Source organism: Rutidosis leptorrhynchoides, chromosome 1, assembly GCF_046630445.1.
Source record: "Rutidosis leptorrhynchoides isolate AG116_Rl617_1_P2 chromosome 1, CSIRO_AGI_Rlap_v1, whole genome shotgun sequence".
Classification (NCBI taxonomy): domain Eukaryota; kingdom Viridiplantae; phylum Streptophyta; class Magnoliopsida; order Asterales; family Asteraceae; genus Rutidosis; species Rutidosis leptorrhynchoides.
In genome coordinates this window covers 289,878,888-289,894,502 of record NC_092333.1, presented here as the reverse complement: position 1 = coordinate 289,894,502, position 15,615 = coordinate 289,878,888, and the positions used below count along the sequence as shown (strand labels likewise).

At 40.3% G+C, this 15,615-nt stretch overlaps 1 pseudogene; it reads left to right on the top strand.

Annotated features, from left to right (window-relative positions):
• The first annotated feature begins 219 nt into the window (after positions 1-219).
• LOC139898443 (uncharacterized) lies at positions 220-8,636 on the top strand (annotated as a pseudogene).
• The last annotated feature ends 6,979 nt before the right edge of the window (positions 8,637-15,615 follow it).

Here is a 15,615-nt window from a genome sequence, read left to right as displayed (position 1 = left end):
GTTTATGTGTGCCCAGTGGCGAAAACAGGAATTTTTTCACTCGGGGCGAAAATTTTTTTAAAGCGTATCAATTTTTTTTGGTAAAATATAGAGGTTTTGGGGCAAAAATCCAAAATTTTTACACTAAAAATTGCAAATCGACTGGGGGCATCTGCCCCCCTTGCCCCATGCTATTTCCGCCACTGTGTGTGCCTTGTCCCTCTTGATCGATCAGTACTTCAAATGAATGCCACTGAAACTGTAGACGATGATAAGATTAACGCAGATCTGTATAACGCTCTGTCCGACGGAGAAGATTTTAAGGCGTTTGAGATATGTAGTCGCTTGACCAATGGACCATTTCATGAAGTAACCATACACTATGACACGGTTCTTCATGTAGCTACTTTCAATAAGCGTAATAACCTTGTTGTTCATCTGCTTCGTTCCTTACATCAAAGCCAGTACGAGAAACTTACATGGGTAAATAGCAGCGGAAACACTATACTTCATGAGACAAGCACCAACAATGCGACTGTTGAGGCCGCTACGGAGATAGTGGCACGTGCTCCTTCATTGTTAACAATAAAAAATAAGCGTGGAGAAACCCCTCTGTTCCGTGCAGCCCGTCGCGGTAAGACTGATATTTTCATGTTCCTTGATGATCAAGTGAAAATTGCAGTTCGGGAAGGTGCAAAAGTAGAAGATTTTCTTATGAGAGATGATAAATCTACCATACTACATTCAACGATCCTTAGCCAGAACTTCGGTAATTAATTAAGTGTTGTTTTTTTCTTTTTCTGAAAGGCAAGTATTGGAAATTACTGACGGTGAATGACCCACTCACCCAATCATTTTAAACGCACACACGCGCTTTCGGGTGGAAATCCGAACCGCAGTACAAGGACCCGATCCTTAAACTATCTCAAGGAGCAAACAGAGCGGGCCAAAATCCGGTAGTACGGATTGGTAAAACCTCTTCGGGGTCACTCCATAAATGGCATAAATACACTTGAACGTTGTAAAGAAAGGGACTCGAACTTCAGACCTTTCACCCCTATCCAAAACACAAGGTATTGGGTGTACCACTAGGCGTCTAGGCCACAAAGGCGGGTACAATTAGTTATTTTATGTCTCACAATTACTAATATATTGAAAATTTAGAAACCTGAATGTGTTGGTGTGTTGGTAATGACCTGACTTCTAACAGATTCAGGGTTCGATCCCCATGAGCCGTAAATATTTTCATTGAGGTACCCGCCTATTTCATGTGCCTCGGAGGTTGCGGACGTCTTGCGTTCGAGCCTGTCCCGAGGGGGTTTTACTATATGGATTCGCCGTGGGGTTTCTCCTGAAGGGCGGTAAGACTGTAATGTTCGTCCCGGAAAATGATCGTTCCGACATCGCGTTCGGACTCTATTAGTGACTCTAACCGCCGTTAAAAAAATGAAAATTTAGAAAATTTGCTATAATGTAAAACAAATACTGTATTATTTTTTGAGGTATCCAAGCTAGATTTCTGAGGTAGATGGAAATGGCATGACAGCTCTTCAACTTCTAGCAGTCAATCCTTCGGCTTTGGATAAAGGAGTTGGAAACAGTTTCTTGAAGCATCTCATATACAAATGTAATCAAGGATCTTAATAATAAATTTTTGCTAGTATTATATATATAATTCATTTTTCTGATATTAAAATTAAAAGTGTAATCTAATTTATCAATATCTAAGTCTTATCATTACTATCTAGACATTGATTCAAGCCCTTTAAGAAGTATTAGAGTGCCTATATTTCACGAAACTCATAAGAGAAAGCGTAGATGTGAATTAGCAAAGAAATTTGCTGTGATATTAATCGAAAAAGACAAAACGTGGAAGGAGACAAAATACATATTCGAATTTGAGATAACTAAGTTACACAAATACGATGAAGGAAGCTCTATCACAGTAGAAAAAAGCTCAGTGCCCGACACTCCGTTGTTGTTAGCAACAAAAAGTGGATGTACATATATCGTTAAGAAAATACTAAATATGTACCCTCAGTCAGTAGAACACATTGATGTGGATGGGCACAACATTTTACACGTGGCAATCAAATACCGAAGAACGAAGATTATAAATATTGTCACCAGTATGGCACATTCAATCAAGAGGCTAAGAGGAACGATGGACAAAAAAGGTCAATCCCTACTTCATATGCTTAGTGTAGACGTCAAAGATAACAAGATTGAGGAGGACATCAGTGTTAGGAAGAGAGTATCGCCTGGACGTTGGGGGATACAAAACTCTAAAAAAAAACTCTCAAACTCACACACAATCTCTAGGTTGTGATTACACTTCTCTGAGTGATTTGGGATGATTTACAATTGAAGTTTCGACCTCTGTTTATACTAAAACTTTGGTGGCGGTGGAATGGTGTGAACGAGGAAGGTGACGTGTGAACGGAGAAGGTGGGCGGCCGTCATCGTATTCAACTTTGCTACTTCCATATGTGTTGTTCAAAGCTGGAAATGTTGAACATCTAGATGGCAGCTAGAACAGAGGCATCTAGATGACGGCTGGAAACTCATTAATTCTCCCCCTCCAGCCGTATTCGGAAAATCATCCCGGCTATGTCTCTGCATAATACTAGCTTTTCTCGAGTCACCACCTTCTTTAACATATTCGCGGGATTCTCTTTTGTATAGATCTTCACTAGTCTCAACAGTTGTCGATCAATTACCTCGCGTATCCAATGATAGCGAATATCAATATGTTTTGTACGGGAATGGTACATGGAGTTCTTGCTCAAATCTAGAGCACTCTGACTGTCACAATGTACCTTGTACTCCTTTTGCTTGATTCTAAATTCTTGGAGATAACGCTTTAACCACAACATTTCTTTTCCAGCTTCTGCGGCAGCAACATACTCTGCTTCAGTTGTGGATAATGCAACACATTTATGTAGTTTTGACTGCCATGAAACAGCTCCCCCTGTAAAAGTGTAAATGAATCCTGAAGTAGATTTCCTACTATCAGGATCTCCGCCCATATCCGCATCTGTATAGCCTTCCAAGATTGGATCAGCTCCCCCGTAACAAAGACATATCTTCGTTGTACCTTTAAGATATCTGAGAATCCATTTTACCGCCTCCCAATGCTTTTTCCCAGGGTTGGAGAGAAAACGACTCACTGTTCCCACTGCATGAGCAATATCGGGCCTTGTACACACCATTGCATACATCAAACTTCCAACTGCTGAAGAATATGGTACTGACGACATCTCCCCGATCTCTTCCTTGGATGAGGGACATGATCTCTTACTTAACTTGAAATGGTTGGCTAATGGAATGCTAACAGGTTTGGCATTGCTCATATTGAATCGTTCAAGCACTCGTTCAATATATTTCTCCTGAGATAACCACAACCTTCTATTCTTCCTGTCTCGAGTTATATGCATTCCCAAAATCTGTTGAGCCTGTCCTAAGTCTTTCATGTCAAAAGACTTCGAAAGTTCCTTCTTCAGCTGGTTGATCTTCGTTGCGTCTTTCCCTACGATCAAAATATCGTCTACATATAGTAGAAGAGCAACGAAATTTCCTTCAGAAAACTTCTGAATGTAGACACACTCATCTGCTGCAGTTTTCTTGTACCCTTGACTCACCATGCACGAGTCAAACTTCTTGTACCACTGCCTAGGTGCCTGCTTCAAACCATATAAACTTTTCTTCAGCTTGCATACGAGGTTATCTCCTGAAACCTCAAAACCTTCCGGCTGCTCCATGTAAATGTCTTCATGTAAATCTCCATGAAGAAAAGCTGTCTTTACATCCATCTGTTCAAGCTCCAAGTTCATACTTGCGACCAATCGAAGTATGACTCTAATTGAAGTCATCTTGACTACTGGTGAAAATATCTCGTCAAAATCATTCCCTTTCTTCTGTTGGAATCCTTTGACTACAAGCCGTGCTTTGTATTTCACCACTTTTCCACTACCATCCTTTTTCAGCTTGAACACCCATTTGTTTTTCAGTGCCTTCTTCCCGCGTGGAAGTTCTACAATCTCATAAGTTTATTTTTTCTGCAGAGAATCCATCTCATCCTGCATTGCGAGCAACCATTTTTCTTTATCCTTATGAGTTATTGCTTCATGAAAACTCTCTGGTTCTCCATCTTCAGTAAGTAGAAGGTACTCAGATTCTGAATATCTACTCGATGAAATCTGGCTTCGTACAGATCTACGAACTTCTGGAATATTCTGAGGAGATCCACCATCATCTTGACCTTGTGATGGTGCTGGAACGTCTGGCAGATGGGGTTGTGGCTCCCCCTGCTCAGCACCGTCATCATTATCTTCTACTTCTGGCATTTCTTCTTGCACTGAAAATTCATTTCTCATGAATGATTCCGTTATTGCCTCTGGCACCTGAGCAGCGACATTTGTCTTCTGAGATATTGCGGGCTTTTCAATATCTTCTATTTTCTGGCTTTCATGGAACACCACGTCCCTACTTCTGATCACCTTTTTCTCCTTTGGATCCCATAATCTGTATCCAAATTCTTCATCTCCATAGCCTATGAATATGCATGGAGTGGTCCTTGCATCCAGCTTATGTCTGAGCTCTTTGGATACATGTGCGTACGCCAAACATCTAAATACTCTTAAGTGAGAGTATGATGGATCCTTTCCAGACCAAAGTTTCTCCGGAACTTCAAAGTTTAGTGGTACTGATGGAGATCGGTTGATCAAGTAACATGCGGCTCTGACTGCGTCTCCCCATAATGGCTTTGCCAGCTTAGCCATACTGAGCATGCTCCGAACACGTTCCATGATTGTTCGGTTCATTCTTTCTGCTATACCATTATGTTGAGGGGTACGTGGGACAGTCTTCTCATGTCGGATGCCATATGATTTGCAATACGCATCGAACTGCCTGGAAGAGTATTCACCGCCATTGTCAGATAGAAGACACTTTAACTTCTTTCCTGTCTCACGTTCTACCATGACATGGAACTGTTTGAAGTAATCGAACACCTGGTCCTTCGTCCGCAAGAAATATACCCACACCTTTCGAGAAGTATCATCGATAAATGTCAGAAAATATCGATTGCCGCCAATTGATTCAACCTCTATGGGACCGCAAACATCAGAGTGTACCAGACTGAGTAACTCTAATTTTCTCGTTAAAGAGGAATTAAACGAGACTCTATGCGGCTTACCAAACAAACAATAATTTCAAGGATCCAGCGCAGCATCGTTGTCTACATTGATAAGCTCCTTCTTTATTAGGGTAGACAACCCTTTCTCACTCATGTGACCGAGTCTCTAGTGCCATAAATTTTGTGAAGCCTCCTTTTCTGCAACATTAAGACTGTCTGTGCAGATCTTCACATGAGTTTTGTATAGTGTGCCACAAATGTGTCCTAGAGCGACTATCATAGCGCCTCTTGACAATTTCCATGTGCCTCTACTGAAATGACTATCATAGCCCTGTTTGTCGAGAGCTACCCCAGAAAGTAAATTCAGTCGAAGATCTGGCACATGGCGGACATCCTTCAAAGTGATTGTGTTCCCGGAACTTGTCTTTATCTTAACATCACCAATTTCGACAATCTCAGCGAAACTGGAATTTCCCATCTTCACAGCTCCAAAGTCACCAGCTTTGTATGTTCTGAAGTATTCCTTATATGGAGTCACGTGGTAGGAAGCTGCAGTATCTACCACCCATTCTGTTTCTTCTCGTGAGACGTGAAGGCATGTCTCATCATGGATTGAACAATAAGATACCCCACCAGAGATAGTCACTAATGTTTCTCCACTCTTATTCTTCGGCTGTGAACTACTCTGATGTTGTTCCTCTTTCAATTTGTAGCAGTTCTTCTTCATATGTCCATGTAATCTACAATGATGACATTTATATAATGGTTTTCTGTCATCAGCAGACCTGCCCCTGCTCTTGCTTCTGCCTCTTCATTTATTTTTGCTACTCATATGTTGTCTCCCCCGATTCTCTGTGATAAAGGCATGGGTCTGATCTGTGCCCATGTCCTTTGTCCTTGCCTCTTCACTGAATAGGGCATCCTTGACCATTGATATGGTAAGTTTACCATTCGGAGCTGAGTTGCTGAGTGTTACCACCAGCGTTTCCCAACTATCGGGAAGAGAACTAAGTAGCAATAGCGGCTGAACTTCATCGCCAAGAGGCATCTCTACAGACGATAACTGGTTGACCAAGCTCTGAAACTCACTGGTATGCTCGGCAACTGAAGTTCCACTTTTGAGCTTCATGTTGACTAAACGCCTCATCAACAAGGCTTTATTTTGAGTAGTCTTGGCCTGGTACATGTCCTCTAACTTTTTCTAGAGGACATATGCGTCTGTCTCTTGTGCAACATGGTGGAAGACACTATGATCAATCCATTGACGGATCTGATCAATAGTTTTTCGATTTGATTTCTTCCACTCTTTCTCTTTGACAGAATCAGGGTTTATACCCTTCAATTCAATAGGATCGAACAAATCCTTACAGCTGAGGAGATCTTCCATCCGAGTTTTCCACAGCCTGTAGTTTGTGGCTGTGAGCATAATCATAGCTCCCGAAGATGATGTTGACTCTTCTATGGACATTATCACCTTAAAAATAATTTTTCAACACAAACGGGGTTGAATTGTAGAAAACAAAGATCACCGTTACGTCTGGAACGGTTGAAAATGGTGGAATAGACACTTCGCGACTTAAATTCCACTTACGGGGCAAAATTATAATTTTTATAAACTTCAGGGACCAAAAATGAAATTCTGAAAAATTTCAGGGACCAAATTGTAAAATTTCAGAATTGCTACAGTACTGCTACAGGAACTTGCTACATTACTGCCACATGAACTTGCTACAGTGCCGCCAGCTGCTATAGTGAATTGCTACATGACTACTACAGTGAATTGCTACAGGACTTTCTTCTCCGGCGAAAATTTCGGCACCGGTCGTCTTCTCCGGCGAGATTCCGGCGAGTTGACCAAACTTTCACCGCATTTTCTGGGCTCGTTATAACTCCGTTTAAGTCATCGTTTTTTGCGTTGGACTTTGTTCGACGAGACGAATCCAATGGTACACTCAAAATTGAATTTTGAGAAAACTTCAGAAAACCCAAAACTCGACCAGCGTCTCTAACCAAGCTCTGATACCACTTGTTTGGAATAGAGGATCGCTTGGACGTTGGGAGATATAAATTTGAGAGAAAAATAACTCTATTACTCACAAGAATAGATTACACTCTCTAAAAAAAATCTCTCAAACTCACACACACTCTCTAGGTTGTGATTACACTTCTCTGAGTGATTTGGGATGATTTACAATTGAAGTTTCAACCTCTATTTATACTAAAACTTTGGTGGCGGTGGAATCGTGTGAACGAGGATGGTGTCGTGTGAACGGAGAAGGTGGGCGGCCGTCATCGTATTCAACTTTGCTACTTCCGTATGAGTTATTCAAAGCTGGAAACATTGAACATCTAGATGGCAGCTGGAATAGAGGCATCTAGATGACGGCTGGAAACTCATCAATCAGAAGCCCCGCGTTAAAACTCAGAGATGATTTGGTTCTGTTTGAGGTAAGTAAGAAATATTACTATATAATGGTATAGTAATAGTATATGAGATGTATTCATTTGCATCCTTAATTTAAGTAAATTTAAGTAGAGATCCAAGGGATAACTCTCAGCCCTTATATCATGTGATGGGCAGGACAATCACATGTGATTATAGCCTTGGATCACATGTGATTAACGATTAAGATTAAAATACAAAAATAAAGGAAGGGTGATATGGTAATCACGTATGATTATATTAATCTAAGGCTCGCTATTCACATGTGATTGTTTCGCCCATCACATGATCCAAGGGATGAGATGTATCCCTTGAATCTCAACTTAAATTAAGGATGCAAGTGAATATTTCACAATAGTATATATGTGTAATATATATGTATAAGTTTCATCTGTTGTTGGGTGCAGAAATTGAGAAAACTATGTACTACGCTAGCCCGATTACAGATAAATGTTAATGGGATGACTGCTGAAAGGATGCTTCTAGAAAAAATGCACAGCTTCACGTTGAAGCTAAAGAATGGATGATAAGCACAGCTCAAAACTGTTCGATTGTTGCAGTTATTATTGCAACTGTTGCGTTTGCCGCAGCATACACTGTACCTGGAGGTCCAAATCAAGAAACAGGTTATCCACCACTTAGGAAAAATCCATTTTTATTGTGTTTGCTCTAGCGGATGCCCTTTCACTCACGTTTTCTTTGACATCAGTTATCATATTCCTTTCCATCCTCACATCTTCATTTCATTTAAATGACTTTCGTTACTCTCTTCATAATAAGCTGCTGGCAGGCCTTACGGTGTTAATTCTATCTGTCTCAATGATGATGGTAGCGTTTGCAGCTACACTTGTCTTAACAAATAGTAATGGACAGAACTGGACAAACCTTTTATTGTACACAATCTCATTTTTCCCTGTCACAGTGTTCTTGTTTTCGTATGTACGTCTTTACATGTTGCTCATTAATGCAATTAGTGAAATGTTGATGATGTTTAAGGAAGCAGTTTTTCCTACTCTCGCTACTAAAACGCCTCAAGCAGACTTCACCAGATCGCCCTACCAAGCTCTGCATTTCTAATAAAGTTTCTATGATTTGGTTAACGTAACAAATATGTAATGGTGGTTAAGGCATTGTGTAGCCATAAGAGGTTATGCTGTATGTATGATTGTAGATTTGTGTTCAAATATAAGCATGAAAAGGTTCACTGTTTGTTTTCAACATGCATAGAAGATTGATCTCCAAAAGTTTGTGTGTAAACTATGTACAATATATCTCTTCACATGAAGCAATAGTAAAAGGAAAATAAGTGCAAAATGTCAAATGATTTTTTAGACACTATATACGACAGCATACTTGCAACTTTCAATAAAGTGGATATTATATGATGAATGATGCATGAATGATGATGATTTTATAACCTTTTTGGCATGTGAGCAAATTTTAAGTTTATTATATGTGTAAATGGGATAACATAGTTAACAATGTTCACTTCCCCACAAATGAAAGTACTAAATTAACTGTTTTACTGTCGATAGTATTAGGGAATGTAGATTAAATGGGTGAGAATCAACTGCCGTATTGATACTAGAATCGTGTAGTCACTTTTTCTCAATAAAGTATTTCGACCCGTTTGGACAAGGGTATCACAAAATCAATATTGAGATAAGACTAGTATGATTAATCGTCTTGTCTAAAAGATTATTAATCCTTGAAAACTTAGAGAATATAATCTAGAAGTTTGTAGTGTTGAAAGTGATAATTAGACAAAATTCTGAAACATTTCTTCAAATGAAGACGTCTTGTATTTATAATTGACCAAAAGATGCATCGAAGGATTGCAACCTTTCATACATGATCATAATGAAATGGTACACAACTTGGGAACCAACACCACTTATTGGTGTATAAACAAGTGTATTTTGATGTTAAAATCGTTCCAAAATGACCAGGAGTTAATATACGACGATTTGGACCAACATGCCTTTTGGTCAAAAATTGGCACTGTTGGTACGATTATTCGTGTAGTGAGTGTAAGGTACCAGAGCAATACAATAACTACCGAGCGTTGAGTGTATGATGTCGACTGATGTTTGCCCTCGAGAAATTATCTCTGCAGACCCAGAACACGGATGAGAGATCCGTGGGGTGGCCTCAATCAATCTTTGGATCAATCTGTAATTGATTCGTCTAGCGTTCTATTGCTAAGCGGTTAATGTCTTAGAGTGAGAAAGAACTGTGTGAGAGAGAAAGTGCACTTCTCTCTGACTGAAGTTCAGATGATAAATGCAGTGACCCAAGGGGTCTATTTATAGGCTTAGAATGTCCGAAATTCTCGAGATACACGTGTCAATCACTGATTAATTCTGTTATGCGAAATATCAGGGACCGACTTTGACTTGGCTGAGGTGGCTGCGTGCCGCTCACGCGCCTAGTAGAAGGGCTTAAGCATAGAAGCTGCCTGCAGGTCTTACGCATGACGCTGGGCGGCCTGCTGTGCGCTGAACGGTAAATGCTAAAAACTGCCAAATATTGTTTTCTTTTATGCTCTTTGATCCATTCCTCTGTATAAAAATGATGTTTTTATGCGTGTATCCCCTAAGATACACCATTAAGTCCCCTTAGTTTAATGTCTTTGTTTTTGTAAAAAATAAAGTCATTAAACTAAAAATTAAAAGATGCATTTTTCCTCGAAGACACAAAACTGCTGTAGCCGTCTGTTTCTCTGTGCTGACGTCATACTTCCAAATGTGATTTTGCCCCCAAAACCTTTTTAATATTATTTTGATTTATTTTCAAAATTCAAATTGTTCACCCCATTAATCTGGTTTGTACACGTGGCATGATCGTATCCTTTCATCTTCTACCAATTTGACTATAAATAGTCTGTTCTCATTTCAATATTCCTTTTTCGAAACTGATCAATTTCTTTGAAGAACATCTGCATTTGCATTCTAGGGTTCATAGCAGTTAATTTCCCAAGGTTAGTTCTCGATTCTCCTTCTCCTCTGTTTGTATTGCTTTGTCTTTGTTGCTACAATGGCCATATCCAGTAGCACGTCTTCACAGAAAGACACACGTGAAGTAAGTACAATTCCTTCTAGCATAACAGAAGCAGAGATAGATAAACTGTGTATAGACCATAGGAATCTTAGGTTGTTAAACCCAATGGTTCAATCATCGAGCGATAGAGATAATAAACCACCCAAAAAGATGATCACTCTATACAAACTTCAATTAACCGTAGGAAACCTCCGTATTCCTCCCTCCGTGTTTCTATGTAACGACCCAAACATCATTTCACCAAAAACACGACTTAATTTTTATTTTATTTTTATAACAGACCATCTGGACGACGTCCAGACCTCTGGACGGCGTCCAATAACAAAGGACAGGACGGCGTCCAATTACACTAAAGTGTTCTGAGACAGAAAACACCCAACCCACGTTATACTGGACGGCGTCCATCCCATCTGGACGGCGTCCAGCAGACCTGATCAGCTCCAATTCATTTCAAAATACATTTAACACTTTAAATTAACAACCAACGCTTTGTAACAACCCAATCGAGTTTTACAACAACAAAACATTAAAGAAAAGTGTTTACACCGCAAATACGGGTTAAGACTCAATAACCCAACCCAATACCAAGAGCATAATCCCGGGGACTACCAAATCCCCAATCCGCATCCAAATATCCAAAAGTTACCCCATCGAGCCCAAGCGCTCCTAAGCATCTAGTCTAAGAACTAGCTAGCTTCATAATCACAATACCTGTAAAAAGGTAAACAACGAGAGGGGTAAGCTTGAAGCTTAGTAAATGCAATAATTATACATATACATATATAATCTACTTACTTGCAATCACTTACACAATTACCGCATACATGCTAGCAATAAGCAAAGTATAATGCTAAATCTCCAATAGGCAAGCTAGCACAAACAATAGCATATAACTCGAACAATAATATGCTACACTACAACAAATAAAACGTTGATGTTCACAACATCCATTAGTATTCAAGATCTCAAGGCTAGCCCCACGAATGGTATCGTCAACATCGAACTTAAATTTCATCCGTCCCAATAAATGTGGTATCGTCAACATCGAACTTAAAACACACGTATGAGGTATCGTCAACATCGAACTTAAAACCCTCATCGAATAAATTAATGTGGTATCGTCAACATCGAACTTAAAACCCACATATGAGGTATCATCAACATCGAACTTTAAGCCCTCATCGAATGTCACTACAATAGTGGTATGGCTTCGTCAACACTGAACTTTAAAACCATACATGAGGTATCGTCAACATCGAACTTTAAGCCCTCATCAACACAACAAAATACTCTAGGGTATGGTATCGTCAACATCGAACTTTAACCCATACCCCACAAGTAAATAAATCATATACATACATATATAATTATTCCACTCACCTTGAAATGCCCGCACAAGTCATGTATAACATGATCTCCGTCCTCAAATTCGAGCAAGTAACCACCTATATCACACATAGGTACAATATACACATAAATAGTCATTCTCTAAAAGAGAACCCGACACAAACATCCCTTGACCAAGGGATTACACCTTGCTCGTCAAAACCCGCCCATTTAACACCTAATGGACACAAACCAACTACCACTTCGGGTGGTAATTTAAACCCACACAACAAAGTACAATTTAGCCTAAATCATACTTGACACCGATTAGACCAACCTAGGTCTTAACACTAAATTACTACTTCGGTAGTAATCATTTCAAACGCCATGTACACCAAAAACATAACACGTGCAATATCGACCCATATTGCTTTTGACCACATTTGACTTTTGTTAAAATGTCATTTTAACCCAAAATCACTTCTCGCGATTACTTTCATTCAAAAAACGCCATTTAACACTTAACAAAAGTGTTTAACATCCATTTAATCCAAAATTAGAGTCATCATCAATTTTGACCCAATTCAAAGTCGACCCATTTTGACATAAGTCCCAAAAAATGCCAAAACTAACCAATAATCACTAACACAAGTGAAAATGGCCCTAATACACCAATTAAACCAAATCACAAGTGTTAAACACTTATCTTACCCAATTTGACACATAAACCCTAATTTTGACCCATTTTAAACTAGTATTTCAAACATACCCAAATGGGTTCCAATACTTCCATAATCACTAAACTAAGTGATTACATTCAAGATCAAAGTTTAATCATGGTCAAAACGTCAACCAAGCCAAAACCCGCCAAGTATCTAAAATAACAAGTCACAATAAACCCACTTCGTCATCTAAACGGGTTTCACAACTAAACAAGCTCAAATCCTAAATGTACACAAGAATCTTAACAATTAGACTCGGAGTTAGAGCTTACCAACACTACCAAAACGTAGCCGTGAACGAGGTGGACAATATTAACTCTTGCACCTTAACCCGAAATCAACATCCTTCTTCTCCAATGGAGCTTTCCCTCTCTAAAACTCTCCCTCTCTCTCTCTAGAGTTTGGAGTGTAAGTGAGGATGGATGTGAAAAATGATCCAAAATTGGATCTAAAACTGATATTAAAGCCCCAAATCCGTTCACAAGTGAAAATACCAAAGTACCCCTTTTAATTTGAGTAAAATAGAGCTGCTGGCCCGTCAGGCCTCTTGGACGGCGTCCAAAAAGGTTGGACGGCGTCCCAATGAACTGAGTCTGAAACTGAAACTTGTTTTGGCCATAACTTTCAAACCGTAACTCCGTTTTCAACGAATCAAATATCGTTGGAAACGTAATGAGATTTACTATCCAATGGTAAGGTTTTAGAACATCATCTCCAACTTTATTTGGGATCCAAATATACGCTTACATGCCTCGTATTTCGAATGACGTTCGAAATAACGCGTAACTGAAAAACGGGTGTTACAACTCTCCCCCACTTACATTGGATCACGTCCTCGTGATCTGCACCAACACTAGTAGTTAACCAACTTCTCCCTCGAACATTTCCGCTTCCAACGCGGAGTCACACACGTATTAATCACGCCTCCGAATTCTCACTTCGCACTCTAATGTATCATATTACAACGATATCGGGCAATCAACCCTCGAGTCAAAACAACTGCAACCGTTTGCTCCTACGCCGAGTATCCAAACTCATACCATACACTTCACAATCGTCTTAAAAGTAGAGCAATTCACCAACAACCATCGTTGTCGTTCCTTTCAATCCTGCGAAACACAACTAAGCCCGACATCCATAACATCTCTCGTGAATTCTAAGATCTCACTACACACTAATAATCACTAGCGTGCACTACCGCAACAAGCGATATCTCATACACTCACGTCCAGAATTTCCATTTAGGAAAATACGAAAAACACTATATATCCCTTCAAGTTCTCTCGGCTACAACTCGCCACAAGCTAGATCCGTAACCATATCACTCAATCAATCGATCCGCACACGATCATCTGTCACTGGATTAATCTAGGACAACAATAATACACCATGTGCTGAGCAAAACATCAACACTCGATGCAGGGTTCCTCCTCTAAACCCTACCACACAACCACACAAAACAGCTTCCTAGTACTAGCATGGGACTGATCGTATACTAGAATCCCGTCAATAGCGAATTATCATCACGAAATTTCCGCAATTCGCAACACGAATCACAGAATATTTACCAACGCCGGGTGAACCTTCCTACCTAGACCGTCCGTTAAGGATGGTCTCGACATTATAATGCAGCCTACGAGTCACATCACTAGGGTACGCACTCTCGTAAACAAACAACATCCGCGTGTCTCTACGGGAGACAGTCAGAACCGACACTCTCCGCCTCACAATCGTCCATAAAGTGGAATGATCCACTGACAATTTCTAAGATCACTTTTCTCGACAGGGAAAATACAGCATTCGCCATGATATCGAACTCGTTCCCATCCAATAATCCTATCCGGGTTTCATGACAACCCAGATTTTTCACTACGAGAGCACCCGCAATGACATCTTCCTTTTCTCACTTCCGTGGTCTCCAACTACATACTTGGTCTCATACCGCCCTTTGGAACCACACGACCACCTTACGTAAGAAATCTTACACCACGCTCGATTCTATCATCACAATCTCTACACATATCATTTCGGAATCGTAAGCACGATCTTGAGTCGACATCACCAACCCGTCACTCTTCCTCGTTAGGAAATCCGAATTCCTGCTGAGGCCTAGCACGGTACACCCCGACATTTCACTATACAAACACCACCGAAGCTTCCTCGGGCGGCAGTAAAAACTCCCCCACTAAGGATTCAGCACCATATTCTCACCGCCAAGATGATAACATCCCGCGAAATTATCGTTCCACGGAACACATGACCATTCTCATCGTTGGTCACATACTCCACATTACTCCAAATTCACTTCAGGCTCTCAGAGCCGACATCCACATTCACTTGGAATGTCGTACACGCGATGACATCACACCTTCATACTACAATTCACAGTCAACTGCCTTAATCGTTAGCAAAGCGAACTCCACCAAAGTCCCACATACGCCTCTAAGCCTAGGCATATGCCACTCCGCTTAATCAGTCGTGCATCTCAGTAGAGATCACCCAACCTTCCACTCAACGAACCCTTATCAACAATGGCTCACTCTCATAATGAAGAGTGACCAATCCGACACGATAATTGCGTCGACCGCAATATCAACAATTCATCGAAATCTTTGGCCTAACCGAAGATTAGGTACATCACCGGCTCACCGATCATCTTTACCCATCCATCACTTAAGAGCAACAAGATTCACTCATCCGTCACTTCATAAAAAGTATTCATCACAATGCTCTTAAACTTCGACTTTCGCAACCGTCGAATCACTATCACTCGTCGATCACTATTATAATCTCCGATGCTTCCAAGGGTATTTCACGGGCACCCTAAGCACAAAGTGATCACACCACTACCAGAGTTGAACATTACACTAGCAGGTATAAAATGGCACCTGACGCAGTGTCATGCAGACTCCCACCACAATCAATCGAATTTTAGAAAATCGATCTTT